The sequence below is a fragment of the Pantherophis guttatus genome, chromosome 2 (assembly GCF_059756535.1).
Source record: "Pantherophis guttatus breed Tessera chromosome 2, ASM5975653v1, whole genome shotgun sequence".
In the NCBI taxonomy this organism is placed as follows: domain Eukaryota; kingdom Metazoa; phylum Chordata; class Lepidosauria; order Squamata; family Colubridae; genus Pantherophis; species Pantherophis guttatus.
Window position 1 is genome coordinate 215,733,858 of NC_142064.1, and position 23,145 is coordinate 215,757,002.

At 38.1% G+C, this 23,145-nt stretch overlaps 1 long non-coding RNA gene across 1 annotated transcript in view; it reads right to left on the bottom strand.

The window, feature by feature from the left end:
- LOC117660550 (uncharacterized) overlaps nucleotides 1-23,145 on the bottom strand; it is a 40,732-nt gene that overhangs the window by 15,296 nt on the left and 2,291 nt on the right. Inside the window, exons 3-4 of the long non-coding RNA XR_004589689.2 lie at nucleotides 20,194-20,291; nucleotides 1,647-1,773 (exon numbers count right to left, since the gene is read on the bottom strand). This is a non-coding gene — a long non-coding RNA (uncharacterized LOC117660550). The remainder of the gene's footprint in view (nucleotides 1-1,646; nucleotides 1,774-20,193; nucleotides 20,292-23,145) is intronic.

Here is a 23,145-nt window from a genome sequence, read left to right on the forward strand (position 1 = left end):
TTAGCTTTTCTCACTTTATCTTTGCAGGCTCAAGCTATTTGTTGATATTCTACCTTAGTTATGTGGCTCTCTTTCCACTTTTTATACTTGTCCTTTTTGTCTTTCAATTTATGAGAGAGTTCTTTATGCAGCCATGCTGGTTTCCTTTGAGAGCTGTTATTTTTCTTCTTTGTCTGTACGAGAGGGTAAAAAAAGATCACAATGGTTGACTAAGACTATGCAACTGAAACTCAGCATGAGCAACACATATAAAAAAATGGACGGGGTTGCAGTTATATAGTTGTAACTGCCATCCTGACTTTTTTAAATTCATCATCCCTCCCCTCCCCCTCCCCAAGTGTTCCTCCTTTAATGCAACCTTCCATCTTCCATCTGCCTTCAAGTATTCTTCCAGGCCTGTTCTCTTGAACCAGTTTCTCAAGGGCACTACCAATCTTGGGAAGCTGGGAGGAATCCAATTCCATTATGTGCTCAATGATTCTCTGCAGAAATACAGAAGCAATTGTTTTGCAAAATAAAAGAAACTCCCCTCGGCATGTGCTCAAAGGAAACCAGCTCCAGAAATTAATTTTCTTTAAAATCAAACCAGCATCTGTGAGACAAAAGCATTTTATCCAAATAGATTATTTTTTCTTCTCAGTTTTTTTATAAAGCAATTTTTAAATCTTCCCAAAAAACAAATCAAAGCTGCTAATTCCAGCTGGCTATTTTTTTAATTGTTGTAATTAGGACATTATAGTAGTTTTGAACTATCATTGTAGATGGCTTTGTGAACTGCATTGAGGGTACTTGCTCAGCTATTAGGGAATGGCTGTTGGTATTTCCATCAGGTTCGGTGTTGTTTGCAGAGCACACACTTCCACAGCCCTAGATGATTTAGGCACAGTAGTCCAATGGTTGAGAAGCTTCTATTTATTCCTGCTTCCCCCCCTCCCCCAGCAGAAGAATAATATGTACTTGAATAAACTAGGCTGAGCTTGCACCAACAAATTTGAGTATTCGGCTTCCCATCAGGCATTTAGAATGACAGGTTGCACTCTAACTGGGGTGTCTAATTGAAACGCAAGGAGCAAAGTAGTTTTGCAACACAAACATGGACAGATTGGTGCCTGGATGTTGGGACACAGCCATGGCTCATCTGAGGAGACAGTTGTCTCTGCTCTTCAGGCTGCTTTATAAAACCTTCATTTACAGACTAAAACATACTGATTCATTGATGCAACACTTCCAATTTCTACATCTTCTTTCATGCGGCACATTTCAAAATATAGCCATTGTAAAGGGCTTATCCAAAGTGACCATTTCACTCCAATATTACCAAGTGTGTGTTCCTCTGCCAGGTGTCATTATCAGCTGGATTTTTTATACTCAAAGTATTAGGCTTTGGTAGAAATGAAATGACAGAAATGATGATGATCCAATAGTTTTCTCAGTATGGAATTCATAATTTTTTTTTTACCTCATGATAAACCATGACCTTATGACTCCCTAGGTCCCTAGACTCCCAAATAATACTGTCATTGTGTACTTAAAAATGGTTTATTATTAAACTACTTTTGCTGTGTTCACACAATACTCTTAACTGTAAACCATGATTAACAAATCCCACTTTCTGGGTTCCCAAAATGCATTAAGGAAAAACCCACCTGTTTCACTTGCATCTCCCTCTCCCCAACTGGTTGCCCTCCAAACTGTACATCTTGAAGCATGTGGTTTGATTGAAGACCAATAGCCATGCTGGCTGAGGAGTATGGGAATTATAATCCAGTACACCTGGACAGCAAGCAGATGGAGAAAGATGGTCAAAAGTAAGTAACAATAACTTCCCAGAGTTTTAGACATAGAATCTTTCCTAACTATACTCAGATATTCAGAGAATTGACTCTTTTTGCATGCAACTCCATGTAGTTATACTACATTGATTGAGTTATTGGATCTGTGGAACTAAATCTCCTTTGGCATTTCCCATGCGTAACTGCATAGTTCAATGTGTATGTCCACTATTATTAGCTCTAAACTTTGAAATATACACTCTGTTTAATCTTGAAAAAAATTGCTTTCCACAGTCTGTAGAATAAGCCATTTCAGGATTCTGTAGAATGAGAGGCAATATTTTCAGCATGACTAAAAAAACATTTCTTTAGACATATGGAAGGTAATTTTAAAAAATCCTCTGTTTTGAGGGATCTTTTTAAAGCATCATAAAATATTCAGAAATCTTACCCCAGTCTTTGGGCATGCCTACTTTTCACAGAGCCCCTTTGATATTGTAAGGCAAATAGGGCCTCCACCAATGTGTTGATATGTACTCTTCCCCAAATATATTCTTGTCTGCTTCTGCTGGGAATTGCAACCAGTCAACCAGCCACTCCTCCCCCAGCAAATCAGTCCATTACCTCCTCTATTCCATGTGTTCCATTTTTTCTTTCTGGTACTTAATATTCTGGCACTATCAAACAATCACAGCCTTATATGAGTTTAAAGCTGTGGAATCTAAAAGCATCCTGCACCACTACCCAACCTAAGATTTAATTTGTGAAGATCTGGCAAGCTGAATGGCATTTGAAGGACATGTAATCTTGCCATGACAACGGGTTTTAAAAAGTGCTCCTAGCATCCTGCCCAAAGGCAAAATAGAGACATCTTCAAAGAGAATCCTTGGCAAATGGAAATAATTGGAGTGTACAGATTAGTTGTTAGCACATTTGCCGTGGTTCATGGGAAGGGAGAAAGGAATCAAGTAATAAAAAGCAAAGGAGCTTGTCAAATCACTTCATGTCAGGTCAGCTTGTAATAAGGTCTCCTTCATCTGTGACTTATTAGTGGATGAGATGATTAACTTGGCACAGAGAGATCATATGGGAGGGCTGTTACTGTACCTGTATCCTCAAGCACTTCAGCTTTACTACCTGAGGTGCTTGATGCTGCGGTCAAGTTGGCAGTAGAGTTCCTCAGACTGGAGATCTGAAGGGTCTGAAGAACAAGCTTCAACTTATCCTAGTCTGTTTTAAAGCTTTCTGGATTTGGGAAATTTTCATCTTTAGTTCTGGATGGAGTAGCACTCCCTTAAGACAGGGGTTCCTCTTAGCTCCTGCAGCTAAAGTTAAAGCCAAGAAAGCCTTTGTACAAATCCATCCTGTGCTTTAGTTGCATATATTACTGGATCAGGAGGATCTAACTCACAGTCTTGGTCACTTCTTGTTGCACTATTGTGTTGTGTTCCACAGAGCTGCCTTTGAAGACCACCCAGAAGCTGCAACTGATTTAAAATGAACCATAATATGCCCATGTAACATCACAGCACTGTGAACCTCACTGGCTTCCAGTAGGCTTCCAATTCAAATTTCTGTTACAACCTACAAAGTCCTACATGGCACATTTGTGGGACCACTTGTCTCCGATAATCTCTGCCCATTCCATGAGATGTAGCTGTGTGGTCTGGGTCTCTTTTATAAAACAGTGTTATCTGGTAGGACCCAGTAAGTGTGCCTGGTCTGTTGCAACATCTGCTGTTTGGAACAGCATAGACCCTGAGACTAGATAGCATTTACCCCGATGGCCTTCTGTAAGAACTTGACGAATGACTTTTCTTATGGACATTGTACAGTATGAGCCTGTCTATAGTGGAAAACTGAATGATTGTGAGATGACCTCAGTCATGCTATGTGCTTTTTATGTTATTTTTATCTTACTGTTCTGTGCTTTTGATTTTAATCAAAGATTAGTCATATACCATTGCAATTGTGAATTGAAGAAGAAGGAAGGAAGGAAGGACAACCGTTTTCTCAAATGTAAAGTAATTCCTCAGAATGTTCACCAAACCCACTGCAATAAAACTGGTAATACTCCTAGAGTCCACTACTCAAATGTAGCCCTTTCCTCTGAAGATGGATTAGATGGATGTGTACTTTTTGGTTAATTTTATTGCTTTTAAACTAACAACTGGAAGAAAAAAGGAAAAAAATTAAATGCAAAACTTGAACAACTTTATCATTTTTCCTGTCCACTTCTGAAAATTGCTCAAGATTAAGCTTCATACCTATTTTTCCATAGTTCTAATAGGGCTCTTCAACATGTATAGCTACATAACAATGGGTTCCTACCAATGCTTCAGTGCATTAGCACCAAGCAAAAAAATTGATTTTTTTCAAAAGTTCAGCTAAGGTTTAGGTTTTAATAATACTCAGGAACTCATTTTTAACTTACACTTATATAATTTATGATTGCCTATTCCTTCAATAAAGATGGATTCAGCAAGGTAGAATTACTTCTGCCATTTAAAGATGCCACTCTTTTGGCTCCTTTTTGACAGGAAACTACCGGTACTGAGGAGATGCTTGGTGGTTTCAAATAATAATGTACTTTATGCTTGAATGATAATAAAAAAAAAATCCTCAGAAAAGATATGTTTCTGATTCCTGTGCTTACTTCTGTTTTGGGGCTTTGCTGAATTTAAATCTTCCATTCTACAAAGCAGTTTTTAAAATGTGCTGCGAGACAATCCATTTCTATTTGGTTGCTATTCTCCTGAGAACAACTTGGGCTGAAAATTGCTCTAAGACAAATTACATGAAGTGAAGAGAAATTTAAAAGCATTTAGGAACTTCTACAGTAAATATAATAAAAGTAAAGATTATTAACCATGAACTTTTTATGCTGTTTACAGCTAGAAAGACACAATTGAGGCTTTTACTGGAATTATTCATGGTAGAATGACAGCAAGCCAGGTGAAGAATAGAGCGATGATAGTCTTTCATAATTACAAATCAAATATTTCCTCACAGAAATTCCATTCCATCACCTTCATGACAAAGTGGCTATTTAGTAGCTATCATAATTCTAACAAACAAATAGATATTTACTTTATAAAATAGAGTTGAGGTTGAAAAAAATTCCAGAGAAAAGTATCATCTGTTAGAGATGGGAATATATATCCTGTGCTGCCTTTGTCTCCAAGGTTTCCCCTTAGAGCAATGCTTTTCAAACTTGGCAATTTTAAGATATCTAAACTTTAATTCCCAGAAATCCCCAGCCAGCACTGGTGGGAAATTCTGAGAGTTGAAATCCACACATCTTAAAGTTGCCAAGTTTGAAAAACATACCTTAGATAAAGATGACTTAATGAACTCTGAAGAGAATAACGGAACAACTCATTTTCTATCCACACAAAGTACACTGTTAACTTTGGATGTCCATTTAAAAAAGGATGCTTTTTCTTGCCATGCAACAGTGATTCTTATCCATCGCTTTGTACATTTGACAGGAGTGATTTTTAAGATGTGTTTAACCAAAGCTGGAGAGGTATTGAACTAAGGAAATACACTTTATTTTGGAAAAAACTATGTGTCAGAACTACAGCTCAAAGGATCTTGTTTCACCACTTGCTTCCCTTTGAAAAGGGGAACTGAAGAAACTTCTTTGATGAGAAGTGAAACATCTTCAGGGAAAAACAAAGAAAGTCCAGTTGCCTTTTGAAAAAACACCTTTGGGACAACCATGATCTGGATGACTGAGAATCTCCACAGACGTTTCCCTTTGAAAACCTAAACCTATGTTCTCATGAAAACTGAGACAGGAACATTGAAATATTTAAAAGCATCATGTCCATAAGTGAGACTGCATATCTTGGAATGGGAATCATTCATCTAAAATGAGCAAATATAGTAAATCATGAGTAGGCTATTTAAACTGGCATGGAATAAAACTTCAATCCAGTTCAAAAACAAATATGCCTGCCTTCCAAAGGGTGATCCAATTTCAGATTCTAGCCCACACAGAAAGCCCTGCTACCAGAGCTTCTTCAACATCAGAGGAAGAAAACAACATGTTGTAGGGAAACTATGGAAAATTTAAAACAGTGGCCCCCAACCTTTCTGGCTTGGCAGCCCAGCTGGGAGGGGAGGGGATGGTTCTATATGAGCAGTAGGCACAGGCACGCACACTCAAGGAGCTCCATTTGCATGTGTGATGGGCGCGCACACCCACTGCTCACACAAATGGAGCTTTCAAGCAAGTGGACCTGCACATATGGTCACTCACCATTTGCACAACCTGGTTCAGAACAGGCCATGGCCCACTAGTGGGGCGTAGCCTGGGGGTTGGGGACCCCTGATTTAGAAAATCTTGGTTAGCTGTTCCTATAGCTGAAGAGTCAATTAACCACCCAGAGTTGCTGGCAATCACGTATAAGTTTAATTCATTGTTGTTGTTATTTAGATGGAAGACACCAACAAGGGAATATTATGACCCACCATTCCTGACCCTAGGGCTTATGAATACATAAGAATATCACTTCTGTGTGAAGAGGAAGGAGGCGATGAAGGAGATCTACTCAGGATCAGACTGAGAACAAAAATCAAGATCAATCAATGTTAACTGCATGGAAAAGACTGGAACTTCCTGCATCCTAGATCGCATGTAAATACATCTTGGAATTGAACAACTTTGACTATGTGCTGTGACTGGCTCTTGCTATATCTACTACTTACCATGAAGCTGTCTTAAAACTGTAGATCTTTGTTTGACTTTGATGACAAAAAAAGCTTTGCTATATAAACTTTAGCATCTTATAGGAACACCATTCCCTTTGTAGTTAGACTGTATTAAAATTATGCCACTGCTTGCTGGTTTATGACCTGTTTGTAAACTGATTCTAACCTGTAGAATTGGTATAGCATCCTGGGTCTACAGAACCCTTCGTACATGAGGGAAGGAGGATACCTACAGTGGGTCAGATGGAAGGGAAAGAGAAAGCAGAGTAGGAACTATAATCTCAACTGAAAAACAAAGGCTCTTTTCAGCAAACTTGTCCAGCTCTCAGAAGAGTGGTTAACTTAAGAAAGGTAAATGTACCCTTTGGAATACCAGGATTCAATCCTCCCCTTCTGCCTCCACCCCCACTTCCTTTTCTGCTGAGGTGTTTCAGGGAATTTATATAGTTTGGCCTATCATAAATAAACATCCTCATTTATGCTATAAAATACCCTGTCAGAAAAGCTACTTAATTGATGGGAAGAAAATGGAATAATTGCATCTAGAACAAAAAGATAAATTAGAAGCATCATTCATTTGCTTCTGAAAGCAGATAAGGCATTATTAACCTGCACAGAAGATATATATGTAAACACTCTCCATGAGTTTAATCAGTGCCTAGGGAAGTTCTGCAACTGTATACAGTTCTATAGCAATCATCATGGATAAAAAAAAGCTGCTCTGTGGAATGTAGCTGATGAAGGTATTTTAGGAGGTCTTAAATTTATGCAGAAATCAGAACAATCAAGAGATTTTGACTATGGCTTAACAGCATAGTTTGTTTTCGTAGGGCTGATAGGACACAGCAGATTATTCATTTAGTGCAGGGCAGTGGTGGGTTGCCCCCGGTTCGGACCGGTTTGCAAGAACCGATAGCAAAACTGGTGGGAGGCTCCACCCACTGACCCGGATGTCATCAGAAGTTATCTGCACATGTGCAGAAGCGGGCACAATGTGAACTGGTAGTAAAGATAAGTAGAACCCACTCCTGGTGCAGGGGTGTCAAACTCAAGGCCTGTGAGCTAGATCCGGCCTTCTCCAGCTCCATTTTCTCTGGCAAAAGGCTGCAGGAGGCTGTCATGGCCAAAAACCGAGCCTTGACAAGTGACGTCAAGCTGGCCATGCCCACCCCGGCCACACTTACCTAGTTACTTCCATCCCCAGCCCCCCCAGGTCAAACAAACCCTGATGCAGCTCTCAATGAAATTGAGTTTGACATCTCTGATTTAGTGGAATGTAAGAAAAGCCACATCACAGGTGGCTGATGCAATGGTAGAGACCTTCACCAGCATAACTTAGTCCACCAGGAAAGATACATAGGCAGAGAAGCTAAAACATGCAGAACTGTGCACAGGATGGGAACAGTACAGAGAAAGAACAGATTTATGGTGGTGTTTTTCCAGATTAGAGTCATGGCCCTTTTGAGGATAAAACTTTATTCTGAGTATAATAGGATAGAATATATCAAAGTGATATCTATTTTCTTAATTATTGGCCATCCCAAAGAGATGGAGTTAATTCAACAGCTAATCCCAATGCAACTTCAACAGTGTCATTTCTTGCTTAAAGTGGCTTATAACCAGAAGTCACGACTGGAAAATACCAAGAAAGGAAGTTTAAATGAAAAGCTTACTCATGCATTTTTATTTTTTTTAATTTTTATTTTTTTTGCCAGAGGAAAAGGAGAACTACCCCTCTATTCCATGTGTTGTCATATTTGTGTGAATATTAGATATGCATTCAGAAAGGGGCAAGATTTGGATCACAAGATGGATCAAAGGCCCTAAAGAGTTCTGTCCTCCAGCATCTTGTTGGTATTCTGTCCTTGGAGAATCTGCTACCTGGTGACAACCTTTTTGCCTATTAGTAGGGCCATCCAAACAGCCGCCAAGGTAAGATAACTTGAGTACAATATTAAACCTGTTCTCTTGGAGCTTTATAAATCAACCTACAACACTCATTGATTCCAAGCACAGGAGATTCTAGAAAGATCATCCTTCCCAGATAACGAAGGGAAAAAATAGTGCATACTACAAAAGATCGTTGCTATGACTCCATGCTCCATTGTCTCTTTGCTGACTATTATGTCTTGTTTGAATGGTATTGCTGCAATATTTTTGATTTCCAACAGTGTGGAGCAATATGTTTTTCACCTCTGAAGAATGAAAATGTTTGAATAAAATTGAAGCAGCTATATCGAGTTCAAGCTATAATTGCTGAAGCTGTGTTTTGTAGCTGGGAATTCACTGCAGTTTGCAAAGCAGCCTCATAGAAATAAGCCTTATCCAGCTGATAAATGACTTAGTTACTAACAAATGAATAGTCTGGAGACCTCTGGGTACCATTATTACTGAGTAACAACTTCATTAGTCCAAAGCAAACTGCTGTATTTTTGAACAAACAACAGAAACTGAAAATCATTATCCAGTAGATCTGGCCCTACTGAGTTTTTTTCTTGCCTTATAGTAGCCTTTAACCTTTGCATTAACATATATGTGAATAGATAGATAGATAGATAGACGTTAGATAGATAGATAGATGATAGATAGATAGATGATAAATAGATGATAGATAGATAGATGATAGATGATAGATAGATAGATAAATAGATAGTAGATAGATGATAGATGATAGATGATAGATAGATAGATAGATAGATGATAGATGATAGATAGATGATAGATAATAGATAGATGATAGATGATAGATGATAGATAAATGATAGATAGATGATAGATGATAGATAAATAGATGATAGATAGATAGATAGATGATAGATAGATAGATAGATAGATAGATGATAGACAGATACTATTAAGCTTGAGCAAGATAAAAATTCCAACTGTTTCAGCTAGAGAAAACACAATACAATTGTGTCCCTATTGAACACAGTCCAGAAAATATGCCTTTTATAGCCCAGACTGAAGCATTACAAACTAGACAAGATACACAGATGAGTTTTAGAAAATAAATAAATCCAAATTCTGATAACCAAATAGAAAGCTTTATTATTTCACTTGTTGCATGCTAGATTTTGTAAGAAAGCTTGTCATTTGACAGGGATTTCCTTCCCCCTTTCCCCTTCTCCTCTTTCTTGCCCTCCTCCCCATTCTTCCTTCCTCTTTTATCCATCCATTGATTCACATTGAAAATGACTTGATGGATTCTTGTCTAGTTTGGCCCAGTAACAACCAAAATGCAGAGTTCGCCATGGCTGTGCTACACTTTTAAATAATAGGGTAAAGTTAGTTGGATGCATTAAAAATACTACCATCTAGTCAGTGGTAGAAAAGTATCATAGCAGAAAATCTGCTGCCTTTATAGCTGACCCTTATTTTGCATTAGTAATAAAGCTGGCTAATAGGGCTGTCTTTACCAATCTAAAAGACCACACTTTAAGGAGAGTGATTGATAGATTCTTGTGGTTGGGAAAGCAGTCAATCTTGCTTTATAATGTGGGCAGGGTGAGTGAGTTTAGTCACCTGTCAAGTTGCCCAGCAAACGTGTTTTAGACACAGAGATACTCCCTGCCTGTGATTTCTCTGTTGGGCTAAGCACTCCTTTTTTTCCACATGGGTTTAGCCATTTTCTGAAAGACCCCACTTGAGAGGTCAAAGAAGTGGAGAAGATCATAGAGAGGAGTGGCAAGAAGCCTGTAATAAAGATCAAACACAGTCTTCAAATAGTGGAACAAACAAATAACTATGTTGCTAATGAGTTCCATTCCTCTATTATGAATGGAGGCACCCAGAAGTAATCTATGGATAGCCATGAAATCTGACTGGAGTAGGTACACTGTGCCCAGCTTCCATTTACAAGGCAATAAAACAGAATGGCTACACAAATCCCCTGTTCTATATCTGGCATATTTCTTACTTCTCTAACTGAGCTGAGAAAACAAAACCCCCAAGATTGAAACCATTCCTTTTGTTATATCTGCACTCACAGCACCTAACTTCCCTCATTTGGACATCTCTAATTTTATTAGAAGCAACACTGAATTAAGCAACAACAACACCCTTTCCCCATATATCTACTCTGTCCCCCCCCCTCCCCCCCAAATAAGACATCTCCTGATAATAAGCCCAATCGGGCTTTTGAGCGCATGGCAATAAGGCCAAGCGCTTATTTCAGGGTTTTTAAAAGACAGGGTCTTATTTTCAAGGAAACATGGTAGTGACAGGCATATGATTACATGGGAACATGTCTTGATAATCTTGATAAATAACATTAGTCATTATGCAAGGAATAGCTATTCATATACTACATCCATACACTCTCCCATAGAAAATAAAATTGTAAGAAAACAGAGAGAACCAAAATTATGACAAAGAGACTAAAAATGCTGTGTTTGCTCTACAAAGCAACATCTCTCTAACATGAAGTTAAGGAAAAAATTAAAAATCTCATGTAGTTATTTTGACAAGAAAAATAACTCAAATGATCTGAGTTCATTAAACACAGATTTTCTGCTCTTTGTTGGCAAATTTGAAGGATAGGGGAGAAGATTTTTGTTTGGTCTTTTCTGTGCTATATTTTATGAGATGGAGATTGTACAAATTCAAATGGTAATTAATGAACTGAAAACAAAAGCAATGTAGCTGAGGTGCAAATAGTTAACTGTTATATGAAAGAAAATGTTTTGAATTGAAGAAATGTCCAGGGCCTAGATTTTTCCAAAGAAAGTAAACTAATATCTTTACTTACACATTTTTCAAAAAATTCCAGCCACATCATTTTGAGATATATACACAGTGGTGGGATTCTGCCGGTTCTAGGCAGTTCGGCCAAATTGTTTGTTAAATTGGTGGCTCGCCCCGCCCCTTGCCCCGCCCCTCCACACCACTATTTATTGCAATAAATAGTGGTGGACAAGGGGCGGATGAGCCACCAATTTAACAAATGGTTCAGTGTTTTTTTTGTAATTTTATTGGCCTCGCAGCATACCGAACCGTTTGTTAAATTGCTGGCTCGCCCGCCCCTCACCCCGCCCTGTCTCCCACCCATGCGGCGCCAGCCTACCCTAGCCAGGGGTGGGCAATTGCGGCTCTTTTACAACCTGTGGACTTCAACTTCCAGAATTCTGGGAGTTGAAGTCCACAGGTTGTAAAAGAGCCACAATTGCCCACCCCTTCCCTAGCCCATCCAGTCACTGGGGGAGATGCATGACTTTTCTCTGTCCTGGAAGCGGAAGCTCCGCATCGTAACGGGGTCCAGGAGGAGGAGGGACACTGTCTGCTCCATTGCGAAGCTCAGTAAGAGCAACAAGAGCTGGCTGCAGGTGCAGCTGGGTGGGTGCACACGCAGAGGGGCGCAGGCTTAAGGTGCTGCCTCCAAGCTGAGGGGCAACCCGATGGTGCGGTAGGTTCGCTGCCATTGCTGCCCACATGAGAGAGGAGAAAGAGATGGAGAGAAAGAAATGAAGGAGAGAAATGGGGGGAGAAAGAGAAATGAAGGAGAGAAGGGGGGAAAGAGATGAAGGGGAGAAAGGGGGAGAGGAGAAAGAGATGGAGAGAAAGAGAAATGAAGGAGAGAAATGGGGGAGAAAGAGAAATGAAGGAGAGAAATGGGAGAAAGAGAAATGAAGGAGAGAAGGAGGAAAGAGATGAAAGAGAGAAAGTGGGAGAGGAAAAAGAGATGGAGAGAAAGAGAGATGAAGGAGAGAAAGGGGGGGAGAAAGAGAGATGAAGGGAGAAAGAAAGATGAGAGAGATGAGACACCCAGAGATACCTGTTTAAAAGAAAACACTGGGAGCCACAAAACCTGGGTGGGAGTAAGTGATTTGGAGTTGGCAATGCCCACCCAGGTTTAAGGTTGTGCTTAAGTGTTTACATGTGTTTAAGGTTGAGTATTTAAGGTTGCAGACCCCTGACCTACCCCATCCAATCGCTTCACCCTGCAGCCAGCCCTGTAGGCCTGCACCCGTTTCCCACCTGGGCAGCAGCGACCTACCTATCCCAGTTGTATCACCTTGCCCTGCAGCTGGCCCAAATGCCCGCCTAGGACTGCCTCCGACTGCTCCAGCAGGTCATTTTTATTTAATTAATTTAATTAAGAATGCTGCAATGGGCATAAATGATGACCGGTCAAAAGTGCGAGGACCTGTCAGAAATCACTTTTTTCAGCCCTCTGAATAGTCCCTATGTGCATATGGACTACTCAGAGGGCTGAAAAAGTTATTTTTGATAGGTCCTCGCACTTTTGACCTGTCCTTGAACTTACGACTGTCCTCACATTTTACATTTTGCGCCGTATTTTGTCACCGTGATGAAGAGAAGTAGTGGTAAAATGACTGACACGGTTGTTAAAAATGCCGCAACGGGCATAAATGTGAGGATGGTCATAAGTGCGAGGACCGGTCAGAAATGATTTTTTTTTAGCCCTCTCAGTAGTCCCTATGCACATAGCCATGCCCACCCGGTCACATGACCAGTTAGCCACGCCCACCCGGTCACAGGACCAGCTAGCCACGCCAACCCGGTCACATGACTACCAAGCCACACCCCCAACTAAGCCACGCCCACAGAACCGGTTGTTAAAAAAATTGAATCCCACCAATATATATATATATATGATCAGTATAGCCATATTATGCCAAATTGCTTCATTTATTTTTACTGTAGTTGCAGGGTGAAAGTGGTGGCATTATTTGGTGCATTTAGTACTGTGTGGCCAGGTTATTAGAAGGAATGTCTTCTTCGTCATACCTAAATATCTGTTTCTCAGGATGTTCAAATGTCCACTAGTCAGGGAAATTCTGCAGACATCTATTTATGAAAAAGAATCCTTGCCCATCTTTATAATTTGTTTTATTATTGTTATCGGTTTGATGCACAGTCAGCCAGATGTTCAAACTGGAATTTGTTATTAGAAGGATCTACTTTAAAGATTTTATTGCTTTTAGTGTTGTAAGCCACCCAGATGGGTGGCAAATAAATTTAATTAATAAATAGAGAATCGCTTCATTTTATGAGCTTTTGTAATCCTGAATTCTTATATACATTTACTTTCTTTGCTGCATTTACTTTCACGTTGGTTTCCTTCTGATTTTATTTTTTATGTTTAACCTTCAGGTTGCATTTTAATAATTAATAATTCTGTTATTTATAAACTATTCAGATTTATAATAAACTCTTAATAAAGAGCTACCAATTTCATTTTGATTTCTGCCACCTTTTTCCTCATTTTCACAGTTCCACTTGGCATGAGGTCAATTTGGTGCAAGAAGAACCAGGATAAATACATGGTGTCTCCTTTTCCTTGGTTAGAACAAACCTAATACTAGCTGAGACATCATGGTATTTAGAATATGCACTTTTGTCCCTTAGTCCCTTTTGTCCCTTAGTTATGAATAAGATTCTTCAGCCCACTTGTGATCTATATAAATGCGAGATAGTATCAGAATTTGCATTGACCTTCTAAATTGTTTCAAGCATTGTTTATTAATATTTATAAGTCAAGCCTTGGATTTGCTCCATTGCATCTCTTTAAAATTATTAATTAACTCCATTGTCTCTTACCTATGTATGAAACAATACATCGTTGTAGTCTATCTCTTAAAAAATGTAAAAAATAGTTTTAAAAACATGTATATTTTGCATAATACGTTAAGCAAATTATATTATAGGAATAGCTAGTTACAGATATACTTAAAAAAAAATAATAGGTGACCAAAGTGTTCATTTTCTTTCAGTGGTATGCAAATAGGTTTGAGTAAATTGAAAAGAAAACAGTAATTAAAGAAGAAGAAGAAAATTAAAGACTGTCACATGTACATGAGATTAAGTGGCTTGCCCAGAAATTATTTAGTTTGTAAATATTAAACAGTTTTCTGGATAATAGAAATAAAGTAAAAATGGACTATTGTTATTTATGTTATTGTTATTTATGTTTGAGAATATTATAATGAACATAAACCTTGTAGAATAAATGAAGAACCATTTAATAAGCAAATAAGGTATGAAATTAAACTAAAGAAAATTACAAATGATGTACAAAATAATTTACTGATGTCACCAGTTCATAATAGAATTAAGTGTATAACTACAGCCAGGAGTAAGAGAAATGTAATAAAAAAATAATAGCAAAAATACGGAGGCATACCCTTGAGTATTCAAAACAATGATTCATTGGTTTGAGATCCTGGCAAAGGCATAAAGTAATTAGCATAAAGTAATATGACATCCACACAAGATATCAGTGTAATCCAATTATGAATTTCTGAAATCTCTGTTTAAGAATTCTTAAATTCCATGTCAGCACTAGAGTAAATGCAGCTTGAAGTGCTGACACAAGTGCTGACGAGACGACCTCGAAACCTGACATTCCAGCTATATTAGATGCAGAAAATCACCACTAAAATGGTTACAGAATTATATTTTAAAATTCATGTACTGCTGTGCACCTTTACCCATCTCTTCCAAATATTTACATGAAAAAGGGGACTGTTAAAAAATCGGGCAGACTGGATTCAGTTCATTGAAATTCTCCCCCTCCTGTGCTCAGCCCTTCAGAAAACCAGGCCTTTTTAGTTCCAAATCCTGCTCAGTGCAAGATCTTCAAAATCTCGGTAAATATCTACCCAGTTAATTATAAAATACTTCAAGATGTAAAGGAATTAGAAAGTTTAGGACTGCCTGATTTGAAAATATATATCTTCCTGCTATTTAGGCTGGATAAAAAGGGGGAAGCTAGATGTGGCAGTATGATTGAAGAAGTGGAGGCACCTTTAGGGCAGGGGAGTCAAACTGGCGACCTATGGGCCAGATGTATCATGCACAGGCCATTCCCACTCCACTCCGTGAATGGAAAAAACATCACGAAATGTCATGTGACGGCAACGTGATGTGGTGAATTTGACACCCATGCTGTAGGGGAATAGGCAGACGTTCCAGCTTGGAATTCATTTTGGGGAGGAAATATCTGAGGTCAAACCTTTAGGCCTATATCTGCTGTTTCCCAAAGGAAAGCAGACAGTCTGACAGGATTCTTGTAATAGGTGATCAACAATAAAATATTCTGGTTGCTTGCAATAAAGTTTTGGTTGCCTGCACCTACAGGCAAGGTGATATAGGCAAGGACATGTTTTCCTACAGTTCAACTGTGGGTGCTTTGACCCAAAAGGCAATGTGGATTTTTTTAAAAAAAGAAATGGTTAATATGTTTTTTAAAAAACAGTTCAATAAATAAGTTCAGATTCATACAAAAAATGGGCCCTCTTGATATAATCTATGCAATTTTGGATTCTGCAGATTGTCAACCGCTGCTTCACCATATCCGCTTGCGCACCTTCCGCCAGGCCCTCAAGACGCTTCTATTTCAACAAGCCGGGCTGGCCTAATTTTTAAATTTTATTCTTTTTTAAACATTTAATTGGGTTGTTTATTTTAATTATGGGCCAAACTATTTAATATTTTTAAACTTTATATTTTTTAAATTTTATATTTGTGGGTTTTATGTTGGCTGTACACCGCCCTGAGTCCCTTTGGGAGAAGGGCGGTATATAAATTAATTAATTAATGTAATAAATAAATAAATAAATATCAATTACTCAGGGATACTGGCAATTTGTCTGCGACTGTCCCTATGTTACCTCATACACTCCATCCTAAAGCTGGAGGAAGGAATATTATATTCCTGCTTTGGATTAAGTTATATAACCACAGTGAGGGAAGGAAGGGAAGCAAAATACAAACAAATGGTTTTGGATTTGCTAGTTAATAATCAGGACCGCTCCAGCAGGTCATCTTGGCCATGTCAGTTGCGCAGCATGAATAAATGGAAGGATCTATTGTTTAATGAATTCATGCAAATGCTGACACAATCTGTACTGACAATTCAGACAATTACTGAGTGAAGTCAAGGGTGACATTTTAAAATAAATGAACACGATGAGTCATTATGATGTTAAAAACAAACTACATGTCTCTTGCAAGGTTATATATCAAAGGACGCTTACCAGGCAAAAAGGAATTGAAATAACTGGAACCATCCATCTAAACCTATATATAGCACATTAAAACAGACATATATGGTATCATATGCCTTGTTGCTGTGAAATTAACTGAAATCAGTATCCATTTGGTGTTACTCTCCCTGTCTCAGTCTTGACAGAAGTCAAAAAAAAAAGAGATGAAAATTCATTCCATTAAGCACTTCTTTTACTGGTCCTTTTCTTGTAATGGTTTTCTGTGAAAAGTCATTATTGTATTTTTTTTCAAGCCTGCCTCTCTTAAGGTATATTACAGTATGTCTATTCTGACACCCAGTACACTACAAACAAAAAGGATAAGAAAAAGTAAACAATTTAATTTTCCCTGTATGTCTTCTGAGAATCATGCTATTTCCTTTTGGGATAAGCAAAGTTATACAGAATGCAAAAAATTAGATTGAATAATTCCAATATTCCAATATTCCAAGCAAGAAAAGAAGCAAGATGAATGATGCATAGTTTCTTAACAAAACATATTGCTATAACAAAACCGTACTATTTCTACTAGTAAGGATGCTTAGAGTAAAAAAAATAATCGCACCTTTTTAGCATTTAATCAAAAGTTACAGAGAAAGACATTAATAATTTAAAATACATTATAGTCCTTCTGAAAGCTATATGTGAAATAGTTTATAGCTTATTTCACATATAGCTATTTCAAGTCCACTCTCTTCAGGATCTAATAGGCACAATTAAATCTATATAAAAAAAGAAATCTCCTTTCCAGATGTCTATGCAAATGAATCTTAGAAAACATACATAGATTTTTTTTTGCTTCAATATTAACTATTTTTTCAACTTTTTAATAAGGCTTATTTAGCTGATTTTATATAGGTGATATAATGGATACATAATTATCTTAATTGTGTAAGCGTTGGGCCAGTCCCTATAATGACAAAATTTGAAAAGCCACCTTGGTTTATAGAACCATAGACAATATTATTTATGATTATCCTTGTACAATAATATTAGTTTTGATATTTCATATATAAATCAGAAAAAAACTGGGACTGACAATGCTGGTTTCATTTGATGTGTAAACTCTTTTGATATGGCATGGTTGCTCATTTTGAAGCAAATTCTGAGATTGGTACTAGCAAATTTCTGAAATTTTTAGAGAACTCCCAAAGAGACCTTGATCTTTTCCTTAAATTATCTGGAGAAAAAAAAAACTTTATAGTTACCTGACAATGATTGAATGGGAGTGATATTATCTTTGCTATCCATCATGATTTTTGTCTATTAAGCCTCCCACATAATGTGGGAGGTTTGAAAGAAAAGATGAAAAATGTGTAAACGAGATCACCAGCCTGAATCATATTGTAACTAACAGTAAAATGGTAACTGTCATTTTTTACATATCGTGGGCAGAGTACCACAATCATAATCAGAGTCCAGTTTTATCTTAAGCATGATCATTATATTCTATGCAAGCTAGAATCACCAATTTAAAGACTACCTTGTGGGCCAATATTGTTGCCTGCATCTTGCCAACTCAGAGGTATATGCAATGTATTGACAAACCCTAAGGATTCTGTCTTTTCTACTTTATGAAAATTTAATCATAAAACTACTCAACCGCACTACTCAACCGCACTACTTAGGGGGCAAATCCACATTTTTATTGATTACTATTTGCCTTTTAATGTCAAGTTTTCAAGTCGGCTTACAAAGTAAAATATGGCAGACTTTGAAAATCAAAAAATGAATCCTGACAATCATCAGTGAAAAAAAATATTAAAAATTTATGTAAGAGACACATGAAACAAACCTAAGCTTGGTACTGTATTAAGATACACTTTAATAGTAAAAAAGAACTGAATAAACTGAGAGGTTTATTCTTTTTTATTATTAAACTTCCTACTTAACTGTACTTTTTCATTTACTGATTTTATTTAACAGACCATTGATTACAGAGTTCTCTTTTTTTTCCCCAAGCAGCAGTGAAGGGAGCTTTAAACTGAAAAAATTCAAACAGGATCACATAAGATAAACTGATCCCAGTTGGATTTAAATCTGTTTGGGGCTTTAAAAGCCAGTGAAAGAACTTTGACTTCTATGATCCCAATTGCTGAACTGAAGAATTTCAGTATAATAGATAAATAGTTCTCCAGAATTTACAGTCCAAGTTAGCATAGATGTTGTGTGCTGTTTAAATAAAGCTTCATGTACTGACTTGTTCTGAGCAAAGTGCAAAATTACTTACTTTTCATGTTTTTTCCCAGTGGCAAGACTAGGTTTTAATGGATAAGTGTCAAATTGAAAGTAAAAGAGAGGAATTGATATTCAGAACATGTACTCCATTCTATGTTTTTAATGTTTAATACAAAAAGAAACAAAGCTTTCAAAACCCTAAATCTTTAGGAGAAGAAACTCAGACTTCTAGATTTTTTAGTGGATGTTGTGTCAAAAAGTATTTTTCTTTCTGTAATTATTATTCTCATTGTATTGATTCCAATATCATTATCTCAGCATCATAAGATTTTGCTATACAAGCTTTAAAAGAAAAAAGCATTCTGAATGCTTCTGGGCAGCCCAAAAAGTAATTGTTGAATCTCATAGACAAATGCTCTCCACTTGTGTTTGTGGACAAATAATATTCCACAATAGCAATTCAACAGCCTTCAGGGATTTGTAACTGAAAGGACAGTGAAGGAGAATTTTTCGGAGTTCATTTGGACTGGAAATCAACATGCAATCTCACTGAAACACAAAACCCTATATAGACTTATGCAAATATACATGTGATTTGATACAGCAGCAAAGTATTTAATTGGCTACAGCACATTCTGTCTTTAGTGATGTCAGTGAAGTAGTTAGGATAGAGCTACTGGTAACAGAGTAGTACACGGGGGTCAAACTTGTGGCGTCACGTTGTCATCACATGACATATTGTGACTTTTTTCCCCCTTCGCTAAACTGGGGGTAGGGGTGGCCAGTGTGTGATGCATCTGGCCCATGAGTCGTGAGTTTGACACCCCTGGAGTACTACTATAAAAACAGTGATAGTTTTGAGATAACAGAGCCCGGACTTTATTCCTTGGCTTTCTAAATGTTTCGTGGCTGAGCTAACAGTTTAGTGTCCCTGGGAAAGTGTACTGGGAGAGGAGGTAATTTACTTGCCTATTTTTGCCTCCAGCAGTCCATGAACAAATGCATCACATACTCATTTAAGTCTGTATCTGAAAATATGTGGAAGGTGTGCAAATGGAAAAAAGGTACCTGGTTAAGTGAAAAACCATTGTGGGTCTCTATATTAATTGAATGTTTATAATAATTAGGTCCACTTTTGATTAAAATAATCCTAACAGGACCTTCTGTTCACATTAGTGCACATAATCTGTGGTTTTGAATAATGGACAGGGATTCCTCTCTCCCATTTATGAATTCACGTGAGCACAGGTATTTGATATTATTAGTACTTTGGATTCTGATTCTGCAGTACAAAATGTGGCTACTATGTACCCAGGCAAAACCAGGAGCTGTGTTGAGTTTGCCAATTTATGTGCCTTTTAAAGCTGAACATCACCTCTAAAGTTTTACACCTGGTTTATGTTGCAATATATTTCCTTTAGGCTGTTGTTTTGTTGATGTTATGTGCATCTTCTAGGCATTTGTGTAATAACAACCAGTTAATACTGCTGTGACTTAGAAAGATAATATTTACTTACTGAAGTTTGTTGTTATTTTCTTTATTGTGGCAATGCTGGCTTTGAGTAGTGGTTGGATATCTTGTGGTTTGTTACAGGCCGAACTTACTCCTGAGGATCTGGAGATGACGATAGAAAAAATAAATCAGAGATTTTAGAGAAGAATTTAAATGTTTCTACTTAGAGCATAAGTACTTCAAGGTCACTGTCAGATTTTTATTATTAGCCATATTGTTGCTTTATAAAGAATGCATACTGTATATTGATTTTGGGGGATAATAAATGGGAACCATTATAACTCTATGAATATTAGCATAGATCTAAAAAATGGAAAATTATTGAATTTATTCTAAATTCTTTGAGAAATAGAAGAGCTGGAGGATTAGAAAGTCTTGAAGTTTCCATGTTAGAACTTACTTGACAATGGGCAAGAAACAAAGATTGCAAACATCAAAGAGCAGCTGTCTTCCTTCACTTTCTACTGTAGCAATTGTCTACTCCCCTGTCACATTATTTAATTGAGCAGAAACAAGTGCTGAAAATTGCTGGGTATCTATGTGAGAGCCAAATTACAAAATCTGTAATTTATTTTTTGAAGAAAAATACTTAAATTCATTCGCCCGGCTCTTACGGTCAACAGGATCAATTACTTTTATATAGGAGTTGTGTATGTTATATAGGAAAACTATCTCTATCTCTATCTCTATCTCTATCTCTATCTCTATCTCTATCTCTATCTCTATCTCTATCTCTATCTCTATCTCTATCTATCTATCTATCTATCTATCTATCTATCTATCTATCTAGATATAGATAAATATAGATAGATATATATAGATATATAGATATATATTCCCTCTATGATGTGATTTATGTGTGTTTTGAAAAGAAAGTTAGAATTCTCTTTGGCTGACCATGAACTATATATAAGAACTGATTTACTTTTTGTGAGCCTATTGGCTCAGCAAATTGGACCAAGGTCCATAATTCTGTCTACAGTTGAATGCAGGTAAGGGAAGAAACTGAATAATCATGTTGATTTTTCTAATCCCAGAAAACATCTCACTCTTTATTCTTCCCATAAACCAACAGGTTTATGAGGAAAGAAAATCATCCAGTGATTCTAACCTTGACGGTAATAGTTCCTTCTTTACATTACTGTATATGTTGCTGCCCTCTTAGTTCATAATGGAGCCAGTCAAGTCAAGAAAGAGCATTAGAAATGTGAGCCATTTCTGTGATAAACCTATGTCAGAAAAATCTCCTATTGGGTTGCAGCACTATGGACTTTTAGCAATAACATGGATTTACCTCTGAATAATCAACCTGAAAATTGCAAAGTAAGCCTCATACAGAAAAAGCACCAAGCATCATGAAAGAGAATATTTGGAGATATCTAACGTTCTAATGTTGTGCATTTACCATGGCCTGATATTCTGTGAACTTGGTGTCAGGGCTGATTTTTAGCATTCAAAGATCTAGGCCACAAAGGCTGTTGGACACCAATTGGGGTTTCTGACTATTTTTATATATAGTTTATTTTATTTATAGTCTCTGTATGTTGGAAAACTAATATATAAGAGATGCCAGATATTCAAGCTGGCTTTAGAAAAGGCCAAAGAACATGAGATATTATTGTTGATGCAGGCTGGATAACTAAGAAAGCCAAAGAATATCAAAGAAGTCAGTATGTACATCATCAAAGAACATTTTTTAAATAAAACTTATTTATTTATTTATTTATTTATTTATTTATTTATTTATTTATTTATTTATTTATTGAATTTATATCCCACCCTTCTCCCCGAAGGGACTCAGGGCGGTGAACAGCCGAAAATTAAAATAACATACAATATAAAAGTTAAGATAACTAAAAATAAATTAAATTAATCGGTCTCCCAATTTAAAACCCCAAGCTATACAATTAAAAAACTAACCCATAAAACCTATTCAGGCCAGGCTGGCTTGCTGAAATAAAAATGTCTTCAGGGCCTTACGGAAAGTGCGGAGATCCGGGATCAGCCGTATTCTGGGAGGTAGCTCGTTCCAGAGGGCGGGTGCTCCCACAGAGAAGGCTCTCCCCCTGGGGGCCGCCAGCCGACATTGCTTGACCGACGGCACCCTGAGGAGGCCCTCTCTGTGAGAGCATATTGGCCGGTGGGAGGTTATCGGTAGCAGAAGGCGGTCTCGTAAATACCCTGGCCCTAAGCCATGGAGCACTTTAAAGGTGAGAACCAACACCTTGAAGCGCACCCGGAAGATCACCGGGAGCCAGTGCAGCTCACGCAGGAGAGGTGTTATATGGGAGCGCCATGTCGCTCCCGTAATCACCCGCGTGGCCGCATTCTGGACCAGTTGGAGCCACCGGGTGCTCCTCAAGGGGAGCCCCATGTAGAGAGCATTGCAGTAGTCCAGGTGAGAAGTGACGAGAGCATGAGTGACTGTGCATAAGGAATCCCGACTCAGAAAGGGGCGCAACTGGCATATCAGGCAAACCTGATAAAAAGCCCCCCTGGCCACGGCCATCATGTGCTCTTCTAAAGACAGCCGTGTGTCCAGGAGGACGCCCAAGTTGCGCGCCCCCTCTGTGAGGGTCAATGACTCGCCCCCAATAGCCAGCGATGGCACCAGCTGGCTATATTGGGATGCCGGCATCCACAGCCACTCAGTCTTGGAAGGGTTGAGTCAAAGCCTGTTCCTCCCCATCCAGACCCGCATGGCCTCCAGACACTGGGACATCACTTCAAGGGCATCGTTGGGGTGGTTTGAGGTGGAGATGTACAGCTGAGTGTCATCAGTGTACAGATGGCACCGCACCCCAAATCCATGGATGATCTCACCCGGCAGCTTCACATAAATGTTGAACAGGAGTGGCGACAGGACCAACTCTTGTGGCACCCCACAACCAAGGTGCTTCGAGGTCGACCTCTGCCAACACAGACTGCAACCGGTCGGAGAGATAGGAGAACCACC